Source organism: Pygoscelis adeliae, unplaced genomic scaffold (genome assembly GCF_000699105.1).
Source record: "Pygoscelis adeliae isolate BGI_AS28 unplaced genomic scaffold, ASM69910v1 Scaffold72, whole genome shotgun sequence".
Classification (NCBI taxonomy): Eukaryota; Metazoa; Chordata; class Aves; order Sphenisciformes; family Spheniscidae; genus Pygoscelis; species Pygoscelis adeliae.
The window spans coordinates 2,130,727-2,136,884 of NW_008824286.1; the positions used below are offsets into that span (position 1 = coordinate 2,130,727).

At 39.9% G+C, this 6,158-nt stretch overlaps 1 protein-coding gene across 1 annotated transcript in view; it reads left to right on the top strand.

Moving 5' to 3' along the window:
- Window positions 1-6,158, top strand: part of PTPRT (protein tyrosine phosphatase, receptor type, T) — a 342,215-nt gene that overhangs the window by 45,500 nt on the left and 290,557 nt on the right. The gene's annotated exons all lie outside the window — the stretch shown is intronic.

Genomic DNA, 6,158 nt, shown 5'->3' on the forward strand with positions numbered 1-6,158 from the left:
GAAAGAGTCAAAGCAGTCTTGCAAAGGGAAGTCACACCTCACAAATCCATTGGAGTTCTTTGACTTTTTTTTTTAAAAAAAAAAAAGGCAAGTAAATTGGATTTTGTTGTTAAAATGACTTTCAAAAACAATGTGATGGATTTCCAAAAGATGTTTGAGAGGACTCTTCCATAAAGGAAGTGAGGCTGCAGTAGAAGAGACAAGGTGCTCAAAAGGTGAACAGATAAGAGGCAAAGACCAGCAGTAAACTCTCGGTAGGGGAGGTTACCAGAGGTGTCCCCCTAGGCTCTGTGCTGCGGTCTGTGCTCTGTAACATACTTGCGATAACCTTGAAAGGATGGTGAAAAGTATGGTGAGAAATCATGCCTGTAAAGCTGCCAATGTAATTAATGTTGTTCGAAATAACTTTGTTCTCCTTGACCATAAACTGTCCTTTGTTTCGATATCCATCCACAGTCTGTGTGGCAGTTTTTTTTCTTGTGTATTGGGGATTCGTAGCGGTAGACTTTTCTTCTCATGTAGCATTTAAAACTGCAAAGATGTGTACTCATTCACTTACATATATAGGTTAAAATGACTGTGGTAAATACTGTGGTTTACTATTCTAATAAGCATCCTTAGAACATTTTGGGTTTTGTATCCAATTAGAACAGCTTAATTTCCCCCATATTTTTGATTAAATATAAAGTTATCAGAGCTCTCTTGGTACTGTAGTTGAACTGCAGAAGAACAAGTCCCATGGGGCTGCTGCTATCAGAGGCGGTACAGAGCTTCACACATTTCCAAGTTAGGGTGTTATGGTCTGGATGGGTGGTGGCAGTTAGATGGGTCAAAGCTGCTTGGATGGCAGCTGCTGATGGTCGCTCTTGTTTGCAGATGGCATCAAACTGTAGGGAAGGGTTGATACAATTGTGGGTAAGGCCACCATTTAGAGGAGCAGACACAGGCTGGAGGAATGGGCTGGTAGGAACATTATGAAATTTGATATGGAGCAATACCTGGGAAGACAGCCCTGGGGACTAACTGGATGGGGGTACAGCTCTGCTGAGTAGGACCTGAGGATCTTGGCAGATGGCAAGCTGAACGTGAGCCAGTGGTGTGCTCTGGAAACAAAGGAGGCTAATGGCATCCTGGGTTGTTTTGACAGGGTCATAGTAGACAAATGGAAGTGGTCCCCCTTTCATTGCCACTCATTACATTGAGCATACTGTGCCCAATTTTGGGTGTCAAAATATCAGAGAGACTGATGAAATGGAGCAAGTTCAACAAAGGCCACCAAGTCTGTGGGGCTGGAGCACTTGCCCTGTAAGAAGAGGCTGAGGAGTTACCAGGGATTGTTCAGTCTGGGGCAGGGAAGGCTTTGGGGGGACCTAGCAGTGGCCCCCAAGTACATACAAGGAGGTTAGCAGGAATACCAAGTTAGGATCTTTACTGCAGCAAGCGTCTGGAGGATGAGAGACAAAGGGTATAAGTTGAAATGAGAGGTTTTGGACTGAATATAAGGAAAAACTATGAGGGCAGTCAAGCAATGGAGCAGGTTTCCCAGAGAGGCTGGGCAGTCCTCCTGGGAGGTTTGTAAGACTCGGTAGGTAAGAGCTCTGAGAAACCTGAGCTGGCCTCGTAGCTGACCCTACTTTGAGCAGGAGCTTGGCCTGAGGTCCCTTCCAACCCGGATTATTCTGTGTTGCTTTGTTCTACCTTAACAAAGACAGAAGTCAGACTTACTTTCTTCGAGATAGAGTTGTTCCTCGGAAGTAAGCAAAACTGTGTCTAAAACATGCTTGTGCACCTGATGGAGCTGCTGGAAAACCCATTCCTTTATTTTGGGAAGGATCTTGCTCTTTAAAAGAACATTCTGTACCTGATTCTCGTTTTCAAGGTTTCAGAAGTCTTGTTTTGCAGTTAAGCATTTTGACAGCTTTCTTTTCAAGTTTGCATTCAGTCTTTAATGGTTGCTATAATTTCACTTTTAAACAGCGTGGTTCTTCAAAGCCAACAGTGAAACAGCATCAACTGAGGTCTGTCTGGTGATCACGAGGGGTTCCCAGTGGCTCATTTCTTCAGCTGTCATTTGTCAGAACACACTCATGTAATCTTAATGAACAATGTGCAAAGCCATTAAAAACTCAATTACGGCTTTCTTTTTACTGCAGACGTGAGAAAATGCAATCATAAAGTGCTGATGTGTAAACACAATAGCCACCATCTGCTACAGAGTAGCATTTCAGCTCCAAAAAGAGGATATATGTTGCAGATGCATCAATAATAGGACGCTTATCAAGGCATCATTATACACCAAGCAGGGGAAAAATTGAAATTTATGGCCAGCTAGAGAGCACTTCATGGTTTAATTCCCCAATTTTCAGTGGTATGTTTAATAACTATGAGAGAGTGCCGTTTTATGTTCCTGTCATTTGAACGGATTTTTAAAAATGAATTTATTTACCGTCTTTGCATCCTCCTTACTTCTGACTGATCCAAACATAACACATTCATTTTTAGTTATTCAGGACAAAAGCAGCAAGATATTAATTAATCTAACCTGTTGATCCAAGAGTACTAATTTTAATTGACCTGATATTAAATCTGCTTTAATGAACATATACTTCTGTGTCCAATACATATAAAAAAGAACTTTTACACTGCAGAGGTAATTTTTTTTCCCCAAAAACTCATTTTTTCAGTTTAGTGTTGACTTTATGACATTTGAATTTTCTGGATAGAAGTAAACAAAACAAGGCTAAGTGATTTTTTTTTTTCTTCTCCTCCTATTATTATTTTTTAAAATTGGATACGCAATGGTCTAAATAAGAGTTTCTCCAAGATACCTTTCATTTTATTCAGATTCTTGCCTGGAGACATTTAAGTGGCTTTCAGTCATCCATTGATCAGTAATTTCCATTTGTGACATGTTAATTCATTCCCAAGTTCTTTATATGAGTGGAAAATATGACAAGCGGTTTGTTGGTGCCAGACCAGATTGTATCTCTTTTATTTGCACATATAGGCCTATAAATTGAGAATAATTCCCATCAGCTTCAATTCTGCGTTCAGCCTAAAGAAGGCTGTCAGACTCTGAATCGCAATATGGCAATTTTTATTAAGGATAATAAGGAAAACCACACTTGTCCTTAAAAGGCTGTTTTGAATTTATTTTTTTCTGGTGGGAGCAACTTTCGTGATCTCTCACCTACCTTGAAGTGATGCATCCTGCCCAGACAAGCTTCAGTGGGCATGGGCATTTGTAATAGGACAGTGGACCTCAGCTGTTGATCTTGGAGCATGCAGAGCAACCTTCTGGAGGTCCTAGGGGACAGGGGACAGCATACCCATTCAGGTTCCCACTGTGAAAAGAAAAATGAAAATGTGTACAGATGGGTGTATTTGGAGGCCAGTTTATAGAATACAGGGCATAATTTATTCACAACTGAAAGTTATAAATCGGCGTATTCTTGTATCCGATGTCAGTTATAGTTTTGACAAAACTATAAGTTTACGCCCCCTACAATGGCCAGGCTTGAGGTGTTGTGCATGTGCCTTGACTAGCCGGGGAAGGGTTTGTTGTGGAAGCTGCCACGCTAAGTCTCTGCAGAAATGAGGAATGTGGTATAGTTAGTAGATGACAAACTGGCTTAAACAAGGTGTGAGTGCTTTTCTCTGGCAGAGGTGGCACTATAAGTGGAAATTTTTCATCTTTTCCACTGTCATATAAAATAATACCTCTTATCAGGACGTCGCTGGAGACACGTTTTTATAGTATTTTCTCCTGTATCTCCAGGCATACGGTATTAAAAAAAAAAAATCATAAGCTATAAATAAGAAGCGATGAATAATTTGCATATGACAATCGTTTGTAAGGCTATTCTTTTAGTAACTAAGACTAATGATTTTGTTAAGTGCTTTTTGGTGGATGGATGTTTTACTTGCTCGTGTTGTCAGTCACTAGATTCAGGCTCCATACTCTCTCTAGCATGTCAGCAGTTGCACAAAAGGCCATTGTCATACAGCAAATAGCTTGTGATTCATTTTTTTGTGGGTGGCAAAAAATAAAATTGTAATTATTGCTTTGAACTTTTTATAAAACCTGATGTTTTTTCTCTCAGACGAAAGCTCGTTATTTTTATATATGAATCTGTAAAAGTGAAATACGCCCTAACTTTTTCTATCATTGAAACACTTGCCTACCCCAGTGCAATTGAAGACCGTATTGTGTTAGAACACAGTACAGCTTCAGAGTAGTTCTTTAGGGTAGGAATCCATGTATTATCCAAGTTAAAAAAAAAAAAAAAAGGGGAGAAAGATGGCCAGAAGTGAAATGATGTGCCCTATGATCCAATCAATGATGGTGCAAAAATGAGTTTTCCTGGGTTCCTACCCAGTGTAGCAGGCACTTGGTTAAAAACCTTATGGATGCACAGGAGCTCTGTTTTTCTTCACCGAGTGTTTTAACTGACTGTGCCATCGTCCTCAAGTATGAGATCTGGCAAATGTAGAACTTGTCTTCATTGTATCATGTACTGTTTCTCAAAATGGCATTGAAATGCTGCAGGCAGTGCATTTCACAGCAGCTGCTATACTCCTCTATACTATACTACTGTTACTCAGCAGTTTTACACTGGCTTTCCTCCCAGATTCTCAGTAGAAGAGTAGTTCTTACGACTATTCTTGCTTTATTTGTAAGGGAAGATAAGGCAGACTATGTGTACTGACAGAGATCATGGAAGTCAGTGTCATAATTACTCTTGGAAACCAGGCTGTCGGGTTTCCAGCCTGCTGCCTTAACTGTCAGGCTGTGCTGCTTCTTCAAGCCTGTTGGCAATTGTGCTTTCTGGTAATAAATTATCCTAGGTCATAGAAACAGAATCCAAATCTCAGTTTCTCAAAACTTCAGCTTGTTTGGGTGGATTTTTAAGAATAGTATGTGTACAGTACTTGCTGAAGAAGGGGATTTTGTGGTTGACTGGGAGCAGAATTAGATGAACAGTGAACATTTGTCAGGATCCCATCTTACGGACTTTGCTTATTAGAGAGAAATTGAGAAGTTTGGATTCAGCTTTTATGTTTCTTGAAGTCCTTGCTGTGAATCTGGAATGTCTTGATTTGGGGCCATTTTGATTTTCAGCATATCAAAATGAAAGATAGAATTACCAGCGAGCATCTTGTCTGTAAATTTTCATATTTCTTAGTACAGCCTCTTCCCCAGCTGTGCTTGCATTGTGCTTGAATTTTCCAGGGTCTCTAGAATGTGTGGGTTTGTTTTTTTTTTTTTTGTTTTTTTTTTGAAAGATTGACTTCCTTCTGCATCCACGCTTTTCAATCCTTTACAAAATGCACATATATCATATAAACACAGGTAAAAAAACGTTTTTGTGGGAGAAAGTTGCTGGTATCTGTTGATATAAATTTAGAATATATGCACAGAATTGATCAAAATGTTTATCTGACTCATCTGAGTCACACTGCTATGACATGGAATAGGGAAAGTCAATAGGTTAGAAGTGAGGCAAGGCTTTTCAAACTCAATCTTCTGTGAACTGCAAGAGGCCAGCAGAGAAATACATTTGTAGCATGCCTTGGCAGCAGCATCAGAACTGAGAGTGTCAAGAGGGCTGCATTTGATTAAATATTATCATGCCTGGCTGCTGACACATGTCCCCCCTTCCCCCAGTCTTAGTATTTTCTTCAGCTTTTTCTGAGTGTGAGTGTCCGCACACACATAAAGGAGATCCTTTAAACAGAATTGAATCAAATAACTCTCATAATGTTTTTTCTTATCGCTAACATTTGTCACCTTGATGCATCTGTGAAGAGATGAGTTGAGACACAATGTGCTATAAAATAACTGCTTGATGAATCAAAATGCGAGTTCAACATCAAGTGCCATGGTTAATATGATGCAAGCTTCCAGGTTAACAAATTCATAAATTGCCTTAGTATATATTTCCCTCCCTAAGTTCAGCCTGTCCTTCCCTTCTAGAAAAATAATTGTCCTTGTTGCGTTGTTTCTAGTCGAGATGTTGCTGTTATGCTAACAAGCCTAATTCATTTGGGCTCTGAAAATTGGGTTTTTCTTAACACATTACAACCTTCAAAAGTTTATAGTGCCAAGATGCAGGGTTCACAGGTATAGATTGGCACAAAGTGGGTGGCGGTCGTGT